General features: G+C 41.2%; 1 protein-coding gene across 2 annotated transcripts in view; it reads left to right on the forward strand.

Moving 5' to 3' along the window:
* Positions 1-717: 717 nt before the first annotated feature.
* The window catches only part of GRAP2 (GRB2 related adaptor protein 2), a 40,690-nt gene continuing 17,416 nt past the window's right edge, over positions 718-23,991 (forward strand). The window contains exon 1 of one of the 2 annotated variants that reach the window (XM_049821736.1): positions 718-827. The gene's annotated coding sequence lies outside the window, so the exon portion shown is untranslated. Of the gene's footprint in view, positions 828-21,268; positions 21,354-23,991 lie in introns of those variants that run through there. The other variant, XM_049821737.1, reaches the window with a different exon arrangement.

A 23,991-nucleotide genomic window follows, 5' to 3' on the forward strand; every position in this document is an offset into this window, starting at 1 on the left:
AGATTTTCATACCTCTTTTCTCACAGCATGAAGACAGCCCCCTGGTTCACACTAATCACAGAATCTGATGAAATACTGGACTCTTTCTTATACCAACTCCCTCTTGGCCCGTGCCCACACAGGCACAAGACGGTCTTTGTATTTGCCTGTATTTGCTTACAGAGATACAAGCATAGCTTCACATGTGGGTGCACTATGTGTATGCGCCCATGGACTATGTTGCATCAGACGGGATTTGTGGCAGGAGAGGTGCTCCACAAGTTCAAATGCTGATAGCTTATGAACACCACTGTCACCCCATATTAGAGAAGAGGGCACGTTTTAGGAGACCTTTGATGGCTTGCTCCTGGGGATCGCTACTTGTGTCCAAAGGGGCCAGTGCTTTCCAGACCGATACATTAAATAATTGAGCATTAAGCAAGTAATGGGGTGCCCCAGCACATGACAGGCAGCTGGAGCAGCAAACACCTGTAGCATTCAGAGAAACTGCTCTGTAACAGCAGCTGTAACCCTTGCAGTAGGAGAATAAAACCACACTAAGCTGAGTCCCACACCCAGCTCGGTAAGCTACCGTGCCTGTGAGCTCCTGCGTGGTTTGCGGTTTGTGCTCTGCTGGCTTGATTGGCTGCGCTTCATGAGGGAGAGGCGAAGATGCCGTGGTGAAGACTCGCGTGTCCGCATGGCTCCACAGACTTCGGCCCTTGCTAAGCACTTGCACTGAAGACAGGAGGCAAGTTATTTATCTTGTTATGAGACTCGTGCCATTCCCCACTGCTTTGTCTCAACACAGATCCTGAAACAGCAGAGTGCAACCACCTGCCTCAAAGGTACAGATCTGCTCAGCTGCTTGCTTCTTTCACTATGAAGTTTTAAGTGTAGATGCGTTGGCTAAATTGGCATCATGTTTTCTGCAGAGTTAAACAAGTAAGGTCTTAGCTGCAAGGCTCAAGATATAGTGTGTTTTCATTTCCACTGCACGTGCATCAAGTTTTCCTCCTTGTCAATGGGGGACCAGGGTTGTGCTCAGAAGGAGGGTATTTATTGGAACAGAGCAAAGAGAATAATAAATGGGGAATTACTTCCTTTTTTTTTTCAGTCAGAAGCACAAAGCAAAGAGATATCCAGATTTCCCAGAAACTTTAAGGTTGCTCTGACAGAGATCAGACTATTGTGTCTCTGAGACACCCAGTGTCATCATACCAAATGGGGCAAGATGCCTAGAAAGAAAAATGCTTCTAGCAACTGTAGATCTGGCATTGTTGACCCTCCTTTTGGTGGCTCCTGTGGAATGTGGTGGGGTCTTGAGGGGCCAGGCATGAATGTGATTTCTCCTCAATTGCTTTATAATGTTCTTGTAAAGCTTTTTGATGCATTGTAAGCGTAATATGCAGTATTGTCACAAGATATTTCTTTACAACAGAGTGCTATAGAGCTATATGGCGAGATCTGTGTGTGTTTCATGTGTGTTTGTGGGCATAGAGAAAGTTTGTAATACTTGTCTTGTAGTTAACGTGTGAGCCAAAGGACACCGGTCTCCAATACATGATTTAGTAGCACCCTATCAGCACAAAATTTTCTTAGAAAAAAATAATAGTCTAAACTCTCTTCAGCAGCAGCAGGAGGAGAAGCTGTCACATTTATATTTGTCTGGAGAAGAAAGATTTTATAATGACTGAGTTTTTAGTAAACAGGCATGGCAGGAGGAGCTGGGTTTCAGGATGAGAAAGAGTTGCCCACCAGCTCTGTTTTGGCATGGAAGACTGTAGCTGATGCAGCTAGCAATGCCAGTCATCCACTTCTAAGTGGAAGAAGAGAGATGCCCCTGCTTTAGCCTCTGCTCCATGGTTTCTGAATAGGACAGAAACCCTTGCTATGATGTGATGGTGAAATGAGTTGTGGCAAAGATATGGAGAAAATATGTTCCCTTAGTAGTGACTTGGTGAAAAAATGCTGTTGGTGTCCCAGTGAAGCAATTCCCCTTACCTTCCTATCTAGTGACATTTATTTCTGTTTCTTTCTTGCATCCGAACTTCGCAATCCCACAGATAAGAGATTAAATACATAATAGTGCTGTGTGTTATTCCCATTTTTATCAAGAAAGCAGAATAACCTAGAGACGGATGGATAGGCAATGTGAAATGTACACATCTAAACTTATCTTAGTTTTGTTGTCTGGATTTTGAAGTTGTTTTCATCTCTACCACTCCCTTCCCTGCTCATCTCCTAAAATTATTAAGACTGAGGAATCTGCCTGGGCAAAACAAAAACTGGTCTTTCACAAGATATAATTTTGTACAACTCCCAGAGAACCAGGGCTCTGCTGCTCAGGTTAGCTGTCTGTCCTGATCTCTTATACCTTCTTACATTAGTTTGCAGAAGGTATTAGTGTGTCTGCAAGCTTGTCTGGTTTTTGTAAGTTATAGCATTACTTTAATAAAAGACATCACTTTTCTCTTCAAACTTTGTCTTCCTTTACCTAATCACACAGAATTTCTCCCTCCCCCCCCCCCCCTTAACTTCTACTCTTGCAACCATACACCAGTGCCCTCCATTTTTGCTGATTCAAGGGCAACAGCAGCGAGGAGGTAATGTCCTCTGTACAATGTTATACTTTGCCCTCCCCATCAATTTGCAGCTTGACAGCAGCTCTCTGTGGCCACAAGCAACATCTGAAAGTTTGGCAGGCAAGAGGTTGCTATTAAGCCACAGGTCTGGAGCTACTGCTTCAGGCAGTCTCTTTTGGTTTATTTTTACTGCTTGACATAATGAAAATGATCTTCATTCCCTTCACTATGTTTCTTCCCTTAACAGTATTTTCACTTGAAATTCTCCTCTTAGTAGAGCTATAAGACATATACCATAAAATACACTCACTGGCAAGTTCAGTCTCTGATATTAGTCAGAAGGGCCTACCCGCTGTGGCTGAGAAAATGACATATGTTTTACCAGTAATGAAGTATTGCTATCAACACTTAATATGCCTATGTCTTTGGGGCTCATTTTAGTTTCTTTAGTTTTTACAATATAATAAGGCCCTATCTTCCTTTGTCTTTCTCCCTTCTCTCCAGAGTCTGGTTTTGGTTTAAGAGGAACTAAGCCATTCTGTCTTCTTTCAGTTCCTCAAATTGCTATACACAATATAATGATTGTCACGCACTTGATCTGAAGCTCAGGGCTGGCGGCAAGCCACATTCCAGTGAGGGCAAATGGTATCCATAAATCCCTTGATACCTTTCAAAAATCTTTGTTTTGCAGCTCCCTTGAAGGAGACTTCTTAGTCTTTTCAGCTTAGTTTTCCACCATTCTTTGTACGTTTGGGCAGCAGCAAAGTATATTACCATCAGGGGTTATATGGCAGTAACTTTTTCTTCCCTCTATAAGCCTTTCATCTTAATGTCTACACACATTTTTGCCTTTGATGGGCATTTTGCCCATTTGCCCTTAAGACAGGTGAGTATGAATGCTCTCACTTTAGAACTATAATGAGGCCCATGTACACGAATGTAATGGCATTGAGATGACAAAAGCACTGAAGGCATACTGGCTTAACAATCCAAAAATTAACTGGGCTCCTGAGAAGGCAGCTTTATGGCTTTCGGTATCCCATTCCATTTAAATATCTCCATGTATGGCTACACTGTACTTTTTAGATGTGTCCTATAATACAGAGAGGTGAAGTGACTTGCCCAGGGATGCAGGGCGAATCTAGCTGAGCTGGGCTTGGAAATTGGATTCTTGATCTTCTTTCTTCATCACTAGACAAGGCTGCCTTGTTTCGGCATTTTGTCGTGACGGTTTAATTTTAAGTACCATTTCAAATAAGCACTTTTTTAAAGGAGGGGGTGGAGAGAGAGACTTGCACAAACATGAGTAGAATTAGTAGTGATATTAGCTAGGCAAACAAGTGTAGGTACTGTGGTCTTCATGGTTCAAGGTACAAACTGATTCCCATGATAGTGGGATTCTAGTGGGTTGATGCGTTGCTCAAATGCTTCTGATGTTTGGTCACTACTGTCCCACAGATGTCAGACTTACCCAGCTGGATAATCTGGATGAGAGAAAGGGCATCTTTCTTTTACTTTGGCTTTAGCCCAGAACACTATCTCTGAAGCATAGTTGCTGTAAAGTGATCTTGGAAGGGCCTGAGTTCTTCCTGTAGCCGTAAATTTTTTTTAATTGTTCTGCTGATTAGAGAACCATGCTAAAGTACCATTTAAATAACATCTAAGCAGGGGAGACTAACCTTTGAGGAATAAGCTTGCTAAGAACGAACACATTATCCTAGCACTAAGATCACAGGTCAGTACTGCGAAATATTACAAGACGAAAGAAAATTACTCGAATGCCTAAATGAACAGTATGCACCAATACATGATGAAACTCTTTTTTCCCTCTCTTGGAGCTCCAGGATCCACCATTCCTCCCCCTCCCTGACTCTAACCTTTTTTACACATGGCTTTATCTTTTCAGAGCAGTATACAGTACTAATTACATGCATTTTTTTTCCCCTGAGGCACTGTATGCCTTATGTTTTCTAGACTTCCCTTTCTAGTTCCCCAATTTTTTTTTATCTCATCATGACAAATCCACCAGTAATCCTTAGAGTACAAACTTTAACTCTCAGAGCTCTGGCATTCCTTTTTTATTTTTTAAAAACTAGCTACATAAATAATATCATGTTTCCAGGTTGTAGCCTCTCCAAGGTACAGCTGATTTCTGGCACAGCAGAAACACTCCATAACCCTGCCATCTAAACAGGGTTTATCTTAGGATGTGGACAAACTTCTAAAATTGTCTCTGTGCATGAACGTGCCCTGGTAATTGTTTTTCATGCAGAAGTATATAGCATATAAAGATAGGGTATTGGAGGCATTCTGTCTATTCGTGCATGGCATTTGCTGTACCAGATCAGACTATTCGTCTGTCACGTCCAGTATGCTACCCAAACAGGGGTCAAAACATAATGATCCTGAGAAATGTAACCAAACCCTCTATCAACCAAGTATGCAGAGCTCTACGTGGGGATGGAACAAACACTTTCTAACTCTAACAGAATGATTAGTTTACAGTTTCAAGTTGTATTATCAAGTTTCAAGCTGTATTTCCATTACACTGACAGAAATAATGCCATCATTGAACCATTATGTGCTTGGATTCTCCTTTCTTGGTAATTCTAATAGTGTAACAGATCTCTGAGATTAAATCCATCAAAGCAAACAAAAATTATCCCTATTTACTCTACTGTCAAAGAGAACTGAATCTAGTCTGAAAATACTTTCCCATCTTGAGCAGAAGGTGAATCTTAATTCATTGAAGTCATCAAGTACTTCGACGTTCTTAGTAGAAGGGGATGAATAGGCATGCAATATTACATCGCTGAAAATTATATAGGCGTTGTCATAATCATGTCATTACCTTCAGCAGAGGCCATGTACGGCACCTGCATCCTTTGCCTACTGACTTGATATAGCATATATTGCTGTCTCCTATATCCCAAGTAATTACACCTGTACTACAGGTCTAAATGGTTTAATGCTCTCTTCTCCTTTTGCGGTAATGAGCCCATTCAATAATCAAAGCCTCTGAATGTTTGCGTTGTCAGATTAGCTTTAAATGATGTTCAGGAAAATATTTTTCCTTTCCCATGACATCACAAGGCAGTTCTCAGTGGGGCTGATACTGCTGCTCACAGTTAAGAGTTTCATCATTCAGAGCAGCAGCTGCTTCCCTCTGTTTCCAGCAGAAGTGAAGCCAAGTGTCCCTGTTGAAAGATGGTGGAGGCTCTGCTGTCTACTGAGAATCCCGGTGTGAAGTGATGAATATTTTGAAAGGGCCATTCTAGCTGTGGGCAGCTCAAGTATCTTGAAAGCTCCATTTGTAGCATCGTCTGGAGGAATAAATTAAACACCAGGGGTTTTTTGAAGAGAAATTTTTTTATAAGAACTATCACAGAGGTAAAAAAAAAATCTTGGAAAAATCTTCATATGTTGTCAATGCAAGGTTTTTGTGATCTTTAAGTAGTGTAAACATCTGGATTAATCAATCCAGTATTGAGGCTATAGAAACAAACAAAAGATCAAACCCAAAGTACTGAGTTTCTTAGACAACCCATATTTAAGAATAATTTAACTTACTAAATTAGCTAATAGGTTTACTTGTAACTTCTCAGGAAATTCATTATGTGCCCTTACAGTTAGTGCTGTAATTCTTAATGTACACCGTGCTTCTCATACATAGCAAAACCACGAAATCCTTATTTTAAATGCAAAACTGAGATAAGCTGTGAGTAAACAGTCATGATAAGTACCTCCATACTATATACTAATTAATTTTACTTTTATTTTTTTAACTGTTCTTCAACACTGTTCTGATTTGCTCCCCTTGACTGTTGAGGTCACTGTGGGAAATGGGGTTGAAGCAACCACAAGATGATGTCTGTAGAAATTAATCATTCATTAACAACTGCAGCTGCAGAATGGGCTTAGAAACTGCAACTGCAGAATGGGTTTAGAAATATTTCTTAAATCTCCAGGGCTTCTGAGGGTCAGCTCTTTAAGCATTCTGAGCTTTATTATTAATTAGTTCCTTCAGATAAGTTCTTCAACTGACTTTCAGACACTGTTGACACTGGATGCTCTGCACTGACAGAGGTTATGTCTTCATTGCCAAAAACAAGCAGTGCTTTAATATTTAAGTGGTTTACTTCAGGCATATTCCTCATTGTGGAATCTCAGGGAGGAGAAAGCACAGGTGATTTTATTGCAATGAGGCTAGCTGTGGTCAACACAATACACCTGCCTGGAAGGTAAAAACAGCTACATCAAGGTGATAATGCCACTGGGAATTTACTATGCAGTAGCTGTCTTGATTAAAAATAACAACAACAACAACAAAACAAACAAAAAACCCAGCTAAACACATCAGTTCTTGAGGTGCAGGCAAAGTCATAGCAGAAGAAAACCCAGGCCTCAGCACTCTCTCATTCTAAAGAGAGCTAAAGAGAGTAAATAAAGAGTGGGAAGTAGAAGGGAGGAAAGATGAAGGCCTTGTTTGAATGAGGAGCTCTCCCAGTGGTGTTGTACCAGGGCAGTCATTTCAGGATGGTTCTTCAGGTAGCTGTTGGTACTCCAGATTAAGAGTTCCTTTTTCTGGCTTGATTTCTATCTCTTTGGAGTACCTCAAAGCTCCCCACACCTGCTTTTACCTGTATTATTACTGTCTCACTGTAATAAATCATCGGGGTACTGCTCTCAACTGAAGGATTCCTTTCCTCTCCACAGCCAGCTAAAGAGCTTTTACCGTTCTTTGTATACCATAACTTATAGAGACACTGGGAATGGTAGCACACTTGTAGCCACTACTTTGAGTCTTCTAAGCGCTTTGTGATTTCATCTGGTAATTTAGAGGAAATTTCTAAGGAAACTCTCACCACTTCAGGAGATGGTGTTAGTGACTCGGAGAGAATCAAACCCTTTCCCCTGAGTCAATACTGAATGATATGCCCTAGCACATTTCTTGCATGTGAGACCTGCAACTGTAGGATGATTGCCTGTGGTCATCAATTATCCTTAATTGGGCAGTCGTTGCTTCTGCTCCTAACCCGCTGCGCACTGCTGAAAAGCACTGGAGGATGGATTTCATTGTTCGGTGAAGGGATAGATATAGAGTCAGGGAAAACAGCAGCCAAACTGGAGGTACCCTCCAGGGTAAAGCTGAGGTCAAAGGACACAGTCATCATATTTTAACATTCAGGCTTACCAGCTCAGCTAACCTATACCAGAGGTGTCCAGAGAAGTGTTATTCTCAGTGAGGCTGCTGCAAAAAAAGAGCCTATAATAGGGCTGCTTAATTAAAGTGCTGGATAGTTTTAGCAAAAAAAGCCGAAGAAGCAGCTGTAATCCTTTCAAACACACCAGGGAGAAACTACAGCAGCGTGTGGCCCCTGCCCAGCACTGCTGCATCCCCCTCTGATGAAGCCTATTGGGACACCAGAAATACAAAGTGAATCTGAATTTAATTCATGATTTGTGAAATGCATTGGGAATCTCTCGGGGTGAACAGTGGTTACTTTCTTAATGAATTACTGCTGGTTTGAACAGTTTCTATTTGGTGTGTTTAATTTTACTTTTTTATTTGAAATGGTTATTAGCTTTTGAGCAGGATGTTCTTTTGAAATGTTGTTCTTCTGTTCAGTCTAAACAATCCTGGCATTACATTTTAGAGGGGTGGGTTTGAATGCATCAACTTCTGCTATGCAATCTCAGATGCCTAATCGACTTGAGCTTTGGAAGGGCTGAGCATCTATTTTCTCCCTTGACCAGCTGCAGAGATGAGCAAAGTCCAACTACTTTCAGACAGAGCAACCAAGAAAACAGTATCCCAAAATCAGTGAATGCTTTGGGGATGTTTGGGGATTAGTTTCTTTTACAAAGATTACTTTATTAAATATAACTATTTTTGTAAAGATAAACTAAAAAGCAAGGCTCATCTTCAAGACAAAAGAGTCAGCCTAGCATAATCAAATATAGCAAGATATGCAATAGTAATGAATCTGAACATTGCAGTTTCTTAAATCTGATAGCAAGTAAAGTAGATAGAAGAAACTGGTAGAGAATGGAATAGAAAATGGAAGTGCAGTGAGCATCATAGGGTTTTGGGTTTTCATATGGAAGCAGAATTGCACTGTTGATAATGGTTTTGGATGTATTCAATTTGGGTAAAATTCACCCCATTCATCATAGAAGTAATCACCCCAGTCCCTATTTTGAGGGGTTAAAGCTCTTTGTAGCAGTGCACAGGCCTTGTTTAAGTCTTGTGACGAGTAATTCTTGCCACTGGCAGGTTTCTCACAGCAGAGCCCTTACCACATTCACGATGCATCTTGAAGGGTGAGAGCTGCACGGTTCCTACGGTTTGCAGCTCTCAAAACTTTCTTCTGCAGACTTTCTAAGTTATGTAGAAGAGGAGCACCTTCTTGAAGGCTGTATGAGGTACATGACACATAGCATTTTCCACGGTGCCTAGCCAAGTAATTTTTTTTCCCTTCTGGAATTTTCTCTTTCTTTCCTTTATTGCCTTGTTTTCTGAATTCTATCTATGAATAATCATTTTTTTAAAGTTACATAATGAGGGGTTTAAGTACACAGAAGTCAGGAAATGATTGTAATGCTAGCCTCATTTTAGTGTGTTTTGATAATATGCAGTTGTATAATTGGAGTCTAGCACTGAAGTCAATATCATTTTATGAATGCATATTGAGTGGAAATCTCAAATCATTTGATGCAGATCTTCTACCTAGCTGATATTCCGTATGTCTTTGATCTAGATGTGCACATAATTTATATCATTGCCTGAATGAGACTGGTGTTCCATTAGAGTAGTCACTGTAGAAAAATCAGGTTACATTCCCATCTTGTATAATTTCAAAGTTAACCCTGCTGTGAGCAGGGGCTTGAACTGGATGATCTCCACAGATCCCTTTTAATCTAAATATTGTATGATTCTATAAACAGCTCTGACCCATTGGTTTTTGTTAAGTTGCACCATATGGAAGGATACCATTTGCTTCAGTTTGCCTTATGAATAGGAAAGGTGGTGAAAGGGTAAGGAAAAGAGATATAACCTAAAAACGCAATAACCAATCCAACCAACTGTCAATATGATATCAATTCCTCAATTATTTTTCCTTTTGCTTTCAACTCTTTTTCATGAGGTGATTCTTGGGCAACAACACTGCCATTAGCACAGTGTATTCTGGAGCATAACTGTAGGAACAACTGTACATGATGTTTTATTGTGTTGAGGAAGAAGTAGCGTGTTGTCCTCCCCTCATAAACCATAATGTAATGTTGAATGCAACAGCTGGCTTCTTTAAATGAGTACACACCCATTTCTCAGCCTGAGAACAAATTCAAGGTAAAATGATTGTGCTCTCATGGTTAAGTGAGCTGGTGGGACCAAAGCCAGTTCTCAGGGGATCTGTGAAGTGGTTTGTAGCTGTTGCAGATCATGTTGTGCTTCTTCCCTGATTACCTATGCTATGGTATCCTAGCACATCCAGAGTTCCCACTGCTACTCAAGACCCTCATGGGTTATACAGAGTCCTTTTGTATGGAGTCTCCCGTCATTTCATCACCAGCTCCAATGGCTGCTAGACCTTTATTTACCTCAATAAGTGTGCCTTGGAGTGGACTCACCAATAAAAATTGGATTTGATCTCATTCCTTTTTATCTTCGTACAAAGCCAATACAAGCACAGTGGGTAAGTTGCAATTGCGGTAAAATGCCTGCAGTTGCCACCCAAAAAAATATAAGGATGTATTTTTTCTAAACTTTTTGCACAAGGATTGCACTCACTTTTTTATTTAATAGGACAGAATCTGTGTAGACTAGGCCCAATGTTTAGGCTTTCAGATAATGAAGCATATGAAACTTCATATGAATACAAACATCATGAATGTGCACTTTTGCTTCCATTAAAGCAATTTTACTTGGAGATTTAAGTACCACCATTCAGTGGTTTATATGCAAACTGTGGCACTGAGCAAAAATGGCTGAAACTGAGAAAGACAATGTCCATCCTATATTCGGTCACCAAGGTTAATTAAGTGTCGTATCAATAACTTGCAGAACAGAGGCAGGGGGAGGATCTGCAGTGCTTTATGCAGTACGCAAATCTTAATAATTTAAAGGACACAATAATTTGGACTACCAGAAAAATAAAAATAATAACGCAGATGTTGGCAGTGCCCTTTACCTATGCATCATGCTGCCAGTCTGTTGCTCTCATTGCAAACACGTTATTAGCTCTGTGCAAAACCAAACCTGACTGGTTTTAGCTTGAGGCAAGATACCAGAGCTCTGCTTGCCCCACCCAACTGATACTTCATCTCCTCAAGAATTAGTTTGTGTGTGGCCCACCAAGTCCATGTTCACAGTGAGATTCTCCATCTTCAGTTTAAAGCACTGAGTCCTTGTGACATAGCCTAAAGTAACTCAGTAGTATCTTATGTTTGCCTCTTCACCCTCAGAAAATATTTCCTGTGAGGCATTTCACCAGGATCTTTGTCTCCATACTGATAGCTATTTTTTTCTTAAATGAGAGCTAAGTCGATGTCTTCTCCCAGAGTTTCAAACTCAAGTGCTTGAACTGAGGCCTCTAAGCCTCAGAGATGAGCATGTACTTTAGAATGGCTTAATGCTTAAAGTTGCTAAATATGCATGGATCAAACAGACTTCGAGGTGAGCTATAAGAAGTGAGACTCTCTGCAAACCTGCGCTTTAAACTGGAAGCATGGCCAGGAGTGATGGAGCATAGTGTTAGGCCAGATCATACTTTAAGAGGTTACCATGTATTCTTCCCATGGAAATCTTTAGTAGGTGGTTCAGTGCTGATGATGTTTGACTAATGTATAAATTCCAGCTTCAACTGACCCCTGCTCATGCTCATGCATGCTCCTTGTCACCTACATGCACACAACACACGTACCTACCCTCCAAGTGTACACAGCCCAGCTCATTCACAGTTGCTCAGATTTGTATTTGCCAAAGAAAACACAACACACACGTCACCTGAAGTATGCTCGTGGGACCTCTGTTCCTCCATCCAGGCATACTGCAAATGAACATCTTTCATTTATAATCAGATCCCTAGAGATACACGTGCAAACATACTTTTGCTCAGATGCGTTCAGGCTTGCGTGCAGAATGCCTGCTCCTGTATGAGGGTAGAAAAGGCACTTCACGTGATGCTGCGTTCACCCAGTCATGCATGTAATCCCACATTCTCACACACATGCAGAGTCTGCTGTGTTCCACGTGTGTATTGTAGCAAATAATTTAAATCTCTTTCTTCCCGTCCTGCTTAACTTGCAAATGTGGATAGCACATCAAGATTAGAAATAAATGTAGCAGAATGACTTCAGTCAACCTGAAATGTCGAATGACTCATTCACACCCTTTGCGCAGTGTTCCCTTTTTGCCACATGCAATCTATTGAATAGTCTGAAGGCTGTGTGGTTCCCTGCTGCAGAGGAGCAGTCGATCACTTGCTCACTGAAGTGGGACCGTGATTATTTTTGCAGGGTGTACAGGGGTTATACGATGAGGTTCCAGGTACCCTCATTGCCACAAAGGTGCCCACGCTGTGCCAACGGGAAACGTGGGATGTTAGGCTTGATCTACCTAAGGAACGTTATGTGTTTTATTAAGTCTTAGTGTTCACATTAGTAACTGATATTCCTACATCAGGGTATGACCTGGGTATTTTTATTCCAGATGATGAGAACCTATTCCAATTTGATACAACTCAATTTTGGATTAAGATAAACAAGAACGAGTTGTTCCTACTTCAGAGTAAAAATGTCTACATGTTAAATCATTCAGGAACTGCTGCTGCACTTTAATTTCAAAGGTATCATAATCCAAATGAACTAAAAAATGCATAGACAAACATGAAATATGTTCCACACTTCTACTTAAAATGGTACGATTGCTGTGCAGAGACAAACCCCAGGAATAGTAACAAGCTGGCATTCACATTTACCTTATAATGAGAAGAAAAGTTGGATTGGCTGTTGGAGTTGCATCTTTAAATGTATGAATTATTGTAATTGATTGCTTTTAAAACCCTTTCAGAAGCATTCCCAAATGCAGATGCACATGGGCTGACTTTAATTTCTAGAAAGGCTGTTTTGTAGCGCTTAGGCCTTGTAAAAGGGGTTCTGTGTTTTAAATGGAAGTTGAGCTGTGAAGATCCATTAAGCAGAAAAAACATAGTTAATAAAACACAGAGGCTCGGAACGTAAATATGCAAGTGGTGACATTATGCAATGAAGGTATCACAGCAGTGCTCATTATACCACATGGCAGATACCGCTAGTAGCATTTCAATTTCTCTGTCCTTACTTAAATGTGAAGCTTTGTATATTAAGTGTATCAGATCTTCTTCTCAGAACAAAGGTGGCTCTGAGCTGAAATTATGTATAATATGTCCAAGATAAGAGGGCTCTGAGAACCTAATTATCAGATTTCCTATGTTTATGTTTAGGTTATCACAGCTAAATGTATGTTGAACTAGACATCTATATTTCATTCTTTCATAAAAACACCAGAGGAGAGGAAAAAACATATAAGGGAAAAGAGGTGAGGCAAACTTTTCAGTAAAAAAACCCACAATTTGTGCAGTCAGATGCGATTTTGTACAAAAATAGATGATGGTTAAAAGGACAAAGAAACGTTGCTTTTTCTTACTGAGCTAACTGTAGTTCCATTTTTGTGTAAAATCATATCAGTTGGCACACAATGTAATTTTAGTACTAGAGTTCCATATTTTGCACAATTATCTGTGCTGCCAAGATTAGTCTTACACAAAAAATACCGAGGAAAATAGCAGTTTCATCACTGATCTTGCTCTTCTTCCCATTTTACACACAATTTTATCAGCCTGATCAAAGAAACATGCAGTAGCTGATTTGAAATGTAATATTATATACCCAGCAGTATACACTAGCAGATTTTCCTACCATTTTGTTCACATATCCCACTCAAATATATTGCTATACAGTAGAGTCCAATATAAGATTAAAAACTATTTTTACCAGATTGGATTAATGCCTTAATGTAATAAATTCCCTAGGCTGTGCTATGCCCAGAAATAAAGAAATGATAGCCTTCTGTTGCATTCTTCATCTTTTATATATGAAAAAAGGAGTTTCTTAACTGCAGTGGAAATGAACCAAAGACATAAGGTGAACTTACTCCTACTTTAGCACAAATATTTATAGATTTTTTTTCTAGATTCCCATTTCACATTGTGAAATGCATGATCACGCATAGACAAAGGGAATTTACCATTCACTTGCACATCCAGTGTGTATTCATATGCAGACCTGCATGAACACCGGAATTGCTCGGCTCTTAGTTACAGTACAAGAGTTCAGATTTACAGAACGGCGTGTTGGATACTGTACATTTTTTTGGAAATCTCTCTCTGACAGTCAGAACTGGAGGTAATGAATCTTGAGTATTCTTTCCCGTATTTAGATACCCAAATACAAGGAAAGCACCTTGGAGAATCTGGATGTAATTGTAGGTGGGTTTTACTGTCTGTGATCTGTTGCTTGTTTTTAATGAAATCTCATAGTACCAGATTCTTGATTCTGTTTTGACTCCTTTGCTTTGGAAGTGACTTTTGGAAAGTCCTGCCTGATAGGAAACATGTCTGAAATATAACATCACTCCTCATCCCAGTCTTTTGTATGGTCAGTGAAGTAGAATTCTCCATCCAACTTGCTGCTAGCAGAATGATTCCCTGGAGCTGTTCACAGCTGGTGTGATTCACAGAGGCTTTGAAGGTACTTGTAATTATACCAAAGACCAGTTTTAGGATAAGTATTCCCAGGATTTCACAGAGCCCAAACAGGGTCTGATGACCCTTGATCCCTCTCGACTGCAGTTTTTACTATGGGTAGATCTTAGAGGATAAAGATCATAGAGGGCTACACCTGCATGAAAGCAGATGTATGTACGCACGGATAGCTTCCAGAACAAATACAGAGGTGTACATTCTTGCACTTATCCTGACCTATATCCGTCTATCTTACAATGAATTTCCAATATTAGTGCAAATATGCTAAATGCACATGGTATGTTGATATATTGATATGGTATATTGATATAGCGGTCTGTCACAGCCTTGAGTTCTGTGACTCCACAAAGTGCAGTCTTCACCTGTACACAAAAGCAGATCCCTTGCATACATATGCACATGCATGGTGGGAACAGGATTGTTATTCTGATAACCACACACTTGCAGTGCAACACATATCAGCCAGCGCTGAAGCTCATCAAGAAAAGATGAGAAAAATTGAGAGGCAGTTAGCTAGATAAGGCATGAGGAGATTTTTTTAAAAGTAACATAGGAGGAAGTGGCTACATTTTTCATACTTTAGTTGTTTGTCTGGAGGGCTTGAGAAGGAGCTGCTTGACAATTGTGCCAAAAGAGACTGTTCGAAGCAACTTCCCATCAGGCGGCATTCCTCAAGTGTCTGCTCTTTAGGAGCAGTCAGGGAAAATTGATTCTGTGGGAAGCAGTTTAATGGAGCTGCATTACCGACCCCTTATTGCTCTGTCTGATAGAGAGACAGCAGGTTCACTTTGGCAGCTCCAGAGCCCTGATCAGTTCAGATTAGGGGCACATTGTCTGTCTGGCTTAATCAGGCATGTTTAGATACATTTATCATGATTAGAGGGGTGTAGCACAGGGAGGGGGAAGAAATAGTGAGTGAGATTACTTTTCTCTAGCTTCAAATGGAAGCTTAGCAAATCCCACTGAGTCACTAGGTGCTCACCAAAGGGAGAATTTAAATCCTGGGAAGGAATGTTTTGTTGAACGCTCCCGCATTGGATTCAAATCACTGAAGAAGAGTCTCTTTCTTTCTCTCACCTCCTTTCTCCCTCTACTGCTTACATGCAGCAAAGAAGAAAATCAGCAGCTCATGCAGCCCATGTTGATTTTGGCTTGATAGGCATGCAGCCCCTGCTTAGTTTATCTGTAGTTCAAGTTCTAATAATGCGAAGACAAAATTAGCTACTGACATAATGGCCTAGATGTCTGACTCCTGTATTTTTGTCATGTTTATCTTTCAGGGACTCACAGGGTACTGTTGCAACAGCCTCTAGGACTTATTTTGCTACTTGTTAGTGTCCAGAAGGAATGATAATAAACAAATTGTAAAGACTGGGAAAAGGCTCCTTTTTCTATCAGTAGCAGCGCTTCTCTCTCTGTCTTCACCTGGCTGGTTTTTGGATTTGAACACTGTAAAGAATTAGCCCAATGTATTATAAAGTCAGATGTGCCAAATTTGCTGCTGGTGTAACTTCGTATAGTTCATATGTGATGGTGGAGATCAATTGATTAACTCTTAAGAGTCTCTGAAAGAGGTGATGTTGGCTCCTAAGAAAGCAGAAAGGAGGAGGAAGGTTTCTTAGATCTGTCTCAGTGCTGAGGGTGATCAGAAACTAGTCCTGCTGGGGTAAGGCTTCGGAGCAGAGGTCAGGCTGCAGGATCCATGGTTTCTTGACCTGAGTAACTAGCCCTCTTTAGCTCTTAGGTGAGATAAATGTAGGACAGGCTTGGAAAAAGTGCTGTTATGAGGGGTATATTCTGTTCATCTTTTCCTGTGGTCTCCAACCTTCTCTGGACTTGCAGATTCATCCAGGCTTCCTAGTGAAGGCACAAATTGTTATGTGGTGAACAGAGACTTCCTTGACAGTAAGGTGGATCTTCTTTCATCTCATCTGCCGATCCTTAAAAAGTAGTTCATGGGCCCAAGCTCAAAACCTCTGATGCAGAACACTGCACAACACAGCAGGCATGCTTTGGCTATGTGTCCTCGCTATAGCTGGCAACACAGAAGCTGTAAGGCAGTTGCTTCTGTCTGGACTCTTGGGCAGCAATGCAACAGTTAAAGGAAATCTATGGAAATCCAGGAGAATTGTTTGGTAGTAAAGGAAAAGAGGTTAAAACTTCCCTTTCTTTGTTGTAATCTGCTCCTTCCTCCTCTGCTAATCCAGTCAGTTCTTGTGATCTTGTAATTGCTGTCAAGATGATAGTCTGGGATGTCACTTGTAATCACCCTGCAAATGCAGAAAGTAGAGAACCTAACTGATTAGATGCAAAAAGTTGCTAGTGAGACACTAATAATTCAGTAATCCGGAGTTATGGGGTGGGGAATGTAGAAGAGAAAGTTAGCAGGTTTGGAGACATTTGAAGAAAATATTTAATATCATTAAGTTTGCCAGTACTCCTTTAGAATAAGAAACTAGAGGATCATAGCAATATATTCCCAAAGAAAAATCTCTCAAAAGTGCAGAGATGCTCATCAGCTGGAATGGTGGCAGGTATCTTTGGAGATGAATTAGTAGAAAGATGGGAAGGGTTGCATGAATCAAATAGCAAATTAACACTGTTGTTCAGGATTAAAGCCACATCTTCTTGCAATAAATGGTGCTACATTGATGGTACCAGGCAGTTAAAGTTGTACACTCTCCTCGTGCATGCACAACTGTCAAATTAGAACAGTACTCTTACAGTTAAAGCTTATTCCTGTAAGAGACATGGCTTCACACCTTTAATTGAAATAATTGTACCACTTGTGCAAGCACAGTAGGTGTAGTCATACCAGCTAAACTGAATGCGGTTTATGAGGGCGATGGTGACAAGACCAGCAGCAGAATAGCAATAGCTATGCAGCTGATGCTGTTGACTGAGCTGTTTGAAAATCCTAGGACATGATCAAACAGGACCGCTGCAGGTGAGCAACAAGGTGCAGAGCTTTCAAGACAATCTGCGAACAGGAAGCACAGCAAATTGGGACAGAGCTCTGCCCAGATCAGTTCATGGGGCTCTGCAGAGAAGCTTTTATAGCACTGCCACTCCTGTGCGCTCAGTCCTGAAAAAAATAACTGCCCACTAATGACCTGTCACTGTGGACAGCCTGAGCAGCTGTTTGCAGAAAGCAAAGCGGCGAGAGAGGATGAATTGCTGTGTGTGGAGCATATCTGAATGTGGGGACAGGAATAGATGGGACATCGGGAAAGACAAGACAGCTTCCATTCATAACATTCAGCTTTATGTGGATTTACAGCCCTGATGCTCCTGAATCCACAGATGATGAGTTATTACTTACAACAAAATATAGCAATTGAAATCTCCCTTGTTTCCACACTTTGACTTCTGTTCCCCTTGTTGGCAATGTTACTTATAGGAGGCAAACTAATTAAGAACATGGGGAAGTAGTTTACACGCAGGACAAAAACCTAGCCACTTAATCTTTCATATATTCTCAACCCAAACAATTCAGAGTAGGCAAAATATTTGATTTAGATGTTTTATTGGAAATAACCTTTTTTCCTTTTCTTCCCTTTTTTCTTTTCCCTTTTGTTTCCTTTTCTTTCTGGCTGCTCCCATGCTTCCCAGATAGAAGTTAAAGTGAATAAAATGCCTTGGAAAATTTTTTTTCTCTTGAAAATTCCACAGCAAGAAATTACTAAAATTTTTGTGAGACAATGTATTCTTAGGCAGTTTTCAGACATGTTTGCAGACACATCTATTTTGGGTCATTCACCTAAGTATAAAGGCAGGTGTAAGTTTAACTGCACCAAGCTTTTTAAATCCAAGTCTTCCCAGACTGTGTCATAGACATGGTTCAGCTATCCCATCTGGATTGTGCCGGCAGTAGATGATGACATAAGAAGTCTGCAGCAGGTCGTTATGGAATAACCTGTCTGCTTGGGTTGAGCTTTATCCAGTTGTCTAATAGAGATTGGCTAAAACATGGAAGCATGGAGTCTACTGCGCTTCCCATAAGGTTTGTTTCTGTTATTTATGGCTGAAGTATCTGGATGTTTCTTCATATTTCTCAACATAGCTGTGATCCATGCATTCCACATGGTGAAGAGGTTAACATGCTACCGTAACTATGACAGGGGAGGAGTGTATAGAAATGGAAAAGAAAGAAAAGAGAGTTATGTCCTATCCTATCCTATTTCCTATCCTTTCTCGTTGTTGAGGGCTTGCCGCTATTGAATGTTTTGTTTATGGTACAGAAAGCCATGGTTTTTATGGCTTGACATTACATAGATTTAATATTATCATGAAATAGTTCTGGACACATAACAGGAATCCAAACAGTGTTTTGTGACATTGTCAGGCAGCAAGCACGAGTGACAGCTCACAGCAGCGTTCTTGCTGGGGGGCCATTAGATCACATCATGGTAGAAACAGAGAAAATAGGTCGTTCTAATGTGTAACATAACGTAATCTGTCGGGCCATTCATAGAACATGAGAATGAACATAGCTTAAAACCAGCAAGACTGTGAGGATTGGTGTCCCACCTGCCTGTACAGAAGTTTATATTCCTGATGTGTACAGTGACAGCCACATGTAAAACTTTTCACAACATGACAAGAGCTAGCTGCTGTACTCTTATGGCACCCTGCTTTCCACACCTGTATATTTTTTCAGCAAAATACATTGGGGATTATCCTCTTCAGAGGGAATTCTCATTGTTTCTGCCCCTCACTGGTTTGAGTTTACAGCCCACCTCTGTTTTAACTAACAGGTATTCCAGGGAGATTATTGCCTCCCCGAAGGGTGGTGTGTGGGGGGACTGCCACTGCCTGCTGCTGGACTGATTGTCTTAGACTAGCATGTTTTGGTGGTTTTCATGAAGTACCAAGCCTCATAAGAAAGGATAAATTGGGTCAGCTTACAGTTCCACGCTGCCCATGATGCTGTGCCCAGGAACTGCAGTTTGGGGAAGGGAAGGAAATTAAGAACAGGGCAAGTACATGGCAAAGCTGCTTTCACTAGGGCCTCCCAGATACTGAGACTTTTGAGAATGAGCTCCTAGTACTTACGTTATGAGAAATGATGGGTAAAAATTTCCTGTTTGCCTTTTCCATGATTCCCATTATTTTCTACATTGCTTTTGCATTTATCCCTCTGTCAATGTTTTTTGTAGGGTGAAGGATCCTAGTCTGTTTAATTTGGTTTCCTTGTTCAGAAACTTTCCATTCCTTTGGTCATCCTTAATTACTTTCTCTGTACTATTTCTAATGCTACTGTCTCCATTATTGAGACACAGAGATGAGAACTAGTTGCTGTATGCAAGTTACAAATATTCAAACAGTTGCCCCAGGGATTTGTACAGTGACATGATGTTGCCTTCTGTTTTGTTCTCCATTGTTTTCCTGACATTCCCTAACCTTCCTTTTTGACTTCCACTGAGCTGACACTTTGATAGAACTATCCACAGCAACTCAGAGGTATCTTCCCTGAGTGAAAATTGCTAATTTTAAGTTCATTGCTGTGTTCATATAGTTACAATTGTTCATTCCCATGTCCATTACTTTGCGCTGACACTCATCTTGCATTTCAACAGTATTTTGAAAACCATCTGCAAGTCTTTGTGATCAGATTTAATTTGTATTACCCTGATATTTTTTCTTCTCATCAGTAAGCTTTGTCACTTCATTTTTTTCCAGATCACTTATGAATACATTGAACAGCTCATTCAAGTTGTTTCCTAACTTTTAATCAGTTGTTAATCCTCTATAGGACCTTCCCTCTTATTCTTTGAGAGCTTAGGAGGTTTTTTGAGAGTCTTCAGTGAGAGACTTCATAAAAAAAGGATTTAGAAATGCAAGTTCTATATCAAGTGATCACCCATATCCACATGCTTATCAGCTCCTTCAAAGAACTCAATCATATTTGTGCAGTATGACTTCCTTCTGCAAAAGCTCTGTGAGGGGCAATTGCTATGTCATTCCCCTCTTATGCCCAGCAATTCTTTTCTTCATTATTGTTTCTACCAGTTGCAGGCATATAGAAGTTAGACCTCCTGCCCCTAGCGTCCCCTCAAAATGCTTTTCAGACACTGGCATTGCATTTGCTGCTTTTTCTCCTAGTACCAAGGCTGGGTTAGGTCTTTACATTATATGCCACGGTTTAATTGCTCAGCCTTTACTATTTCATGTTCAGTTTAGATTTCAGTCAAGATTTCAAGATTGAATCCTTCAATTTCCTCATGTTCATTTACTGATTTGTCCTAAAGCCTTTTCTTCCAGTTCTTCAGCTTGAGACAGTTCCCCTGGCTCTTCTCTGCAAAGAAAATCCCAGTGTGGGAACCTCCTTACATCCCTATGGAAGATGCATGGATGCAGAGAATTCATTGAGCTTTTGTGCTTCATCCTTATCTTCTCTGAGCACTCTTTTTACATCTCAATCATCTGTCAGCCCTACAGACACTCTGGCAGGCTTCCTGCTTCTGTTGTCTTTGAAAATAATTTTATTACATGTTTTTATGTCTTCAGCTACTTGTTCCTCAAGATATGCTTTTCAACGGACTTATTATGGTTTCTCATTTAGCTTACCAGACCTGTGCTCTTTTCTGTTTTCCTTATTTGAGTAGAACTTGCACTTTTTGAGGGACAGTACCCTCCTTTATTCAGCTGTTAAACCAGCCTGGGCTGAGGCAGCAGCAAAAGGCAGGTTCTTTTGAACTGACACCACCATTTTAAATATGCAGTGTACCAATATTTCCAACATTAGGGGCTGATAGTCCATGCCCCACTCTGTCCTGTGACAGACACTATTCCATGCCTCTGCCCCTCATGCCCACTCCTGACTGTCCTCATCCACACACGTGGACCCGTTACTGATGTGGCACACTGTCACTGCAGGGAGGAGCCAGATGCAGACTGAGCTCTCCTTCTCTTCCTTCCCTTAGACGGTAACGTGCCTCCTGCTTTCTAGCAAAGTGCCAGAGGAGAGGAGAGCCGCTACAAGGTATGGGGCGAGTGTGGCTCTGAGACTTGAGTTGGGGGAGCTGTGTGGGAAAGGTACTAAGGAGGGAACAAGGCGGGGTTGGAAGGAGAGGTAAAGTACCGTGCGGTAGGGGAAGAGCATGGGATCCCAGTGCCATCTTGTTCATCAGCTTCCACAACAGGGCAGTGCTTTTGCAGGACAAATCCCTGTGCCTCCACCAAATCTGACCATCTGGAAACGGAGGGAGGAGGTGGGCAAACAGAAGGAGGTGCTTCCCCCCACCCTAGTCCTCCATACCAACCCTTCCAGCACTGCAAAGATTCATTATTTTATACTCTTACAGTATTGTGTGGTATTGTGCTACTCTATTTGGGGCTGCTGTTGCACAGGCTTCCCATCGTGCTGCATAGCTCTACGCTGTCATGACTGGAAGTAGCACAGAAGACTCAGGTTCCCCAGGGAGATTAAGCACCATCCTAGTCTGGGGCATTTCTTACCAACTGCTGTTGGTTATAGAGTCCTGAAAGTTTGTTTGCTCCACAAATCTGGTTCCTAGGAGGCTTATTTTGTCTGCACACCAAGGCTCAGCCCAAGTGCTGTGCACTGCTCTGGATGGCAGGATAGCCGAGACTTAAATGCGACAGTGCTGAATGTTTAGTGACTTGTTCTCCCTTATAAATTTTACCCTCTTATCACTGACAGTCAGTGGAGCTGCACCGTTAACTCCGTAGCAAGAGGTTTGGTTTTGGAACAAAATATTCCCATGCCACTTGTATGTGGCCTAGCTGGTGAAAACAAAGCTTTTATCTATCACAGCTCTTCTAGATAACAGATCCCTTCTCCATTGTTTCTGCTGAAATGTCATCTGGAGTTTCTGTGCAGACGTTCAGGGTTGAATTCTGTCCCTGGTTGCTCATCAGCCCAATAAGTTGTTCTTGCAGAGCCGAACAAAGACACAGTAGCTCGCGCTGTATATCTGGGTGCAAAACCTCACTGAATGGAGCTGCAGGCTGGAGATGTGTGTGTTGCAGGCATAAAAATAAAAACTTCTGTTCATATGGCTCCTTTAAGTGGGCACGTTGTTGCAACTATGCCCTCCTGTGATGTTAATATGTGAGATTGAGCAGGGCTGAGCCTGGGCAGTCCCTGAGTGGTAAACTCTTCATAGGTGGTGACCTTCCCTGGCATTGTTATTACTGAATTTTGACCCAACTTGGTGTAGGGTAACAGTGTTAAACTCTTTGGGATGCTGCTGTCAGACTATGTTGCTTGCTGACATGATTTAGGCCTTGGCTCTTTTCATCAACAGAGAGATGCTGATGTTCTTGCTCAAGGAATGGCATTCTGCCAAACTGAAATACCTACCTAGTGCTCTCAAAGCCATGCGGCTTTTCACTTCTCCTTTTATGAATCTTCTGCTGCACTGGTCCCACAGAATTGCAGTAGCCTTATGCTCCTTGGATCCACCTCATTATAATGGGGAACTACAGAGAAAATTCACCTCCAGGCAGAAAGCCAGCAGAAAATGGAGGGTACCGGTCAACTCACACTCGGAACTGAAAGAAAAGTCCTCCTTTGAACATTGCATAGACTTCATGCTAAACTCTGTACAAAGGTGATTTTCACACAGAACATTATGCACAGTCTAAAATTGTCCTTGGTTACTCGAAAGCTTAAAGGAGTTGCACCAGGCAGTTAAAAGTGGAATCTGGTGCTCCGTCTGCAAACTGCAGTGCTGTCCTTTGGGATAAAAGGTGCTTGAGAAATGTAAGTTATGACAATAATGAAAAAATCCCTGTGTCTCTGTGTCATGGGGTGGTGCTCGAAGTCACGCACATGCAGAGAGGGAAAGAATGGGCCCCTGGCAGGGGAGTTTTCATGAGGGCCCAGCACTGACCCGTGTGGAGTGAGGATTCTGGGGTTACAGATGGAGGGAGGAACTGGATCAGAAAACCAGAACTGGTTTGAAGTTCAGGTGATGAAAAGTGGTAGGCTGGAGTTCAAAGACAGGATTATTGGCTAGTGTTGCTTTAGTAGTTGGTGGGGGAAGAGCTTAAGGCCACAGCATTACTGCATTGCTGATTTATCAACACAGCCAACACTGTGTATGGTATTAGTCACTTCTAAATCCAGCCGCTGGCAATGAAAAGCACATTTAATCCATGTGTTAGATTGTTTGAAGAGGTATCTGTCTCCTGGTCTCTCCCCGAGGTTGGGATTGCTGAAATTGAAAAGGAGGTGAAAGAGGAGATTTTAACTGTTTCACAAACCCTTCTCCTTTTGAAGGGGTCACATCTCCAATAGCATCTTTAACATTTGAGATATTGAAAAATTAAGGGCTCTCTCCCCTCTTGCCCCCTGCAGAGAGAACTGCCACTGCTGTCTTCTGTGACGTAGGGGCAAAAATCAAAGACAGGATTTGTATTTAAACAGTTTATTGTTTTTAAGTGTGGGTTGTTTTTTTTTTCTCAAGCTGGGATTAACGCTCTGCGCTTAGCAGTTCCAGGACCCATCTGCACTGTTGTCTCTGATCTCTCTGCAGCAGCCCACCGCTGCAAGATAAAACACTGAAAAACATCCCTTATTAAAGTAATTCTCCTTTAGTCTTTTTCTTCAGTTCTCTTCCATGAAAGAGTATCATTGTTTAACTAGTTCCCTC

This window comes from Accipiter gentilis, chromosome 18 (genome assembly GCF_929443795.1).
Source record: "Accipiter gentilis chromosome 18, bAccGen1.1, whole genome shotgun sequence".
In the NCBI taxonomy this organism is placed as follows: domain Eukaryota; kingdom Metazoa; phylum Chordata; class Aves; order Accipitriformes; family Accipitridae; genus Astur; species Astur gentilis.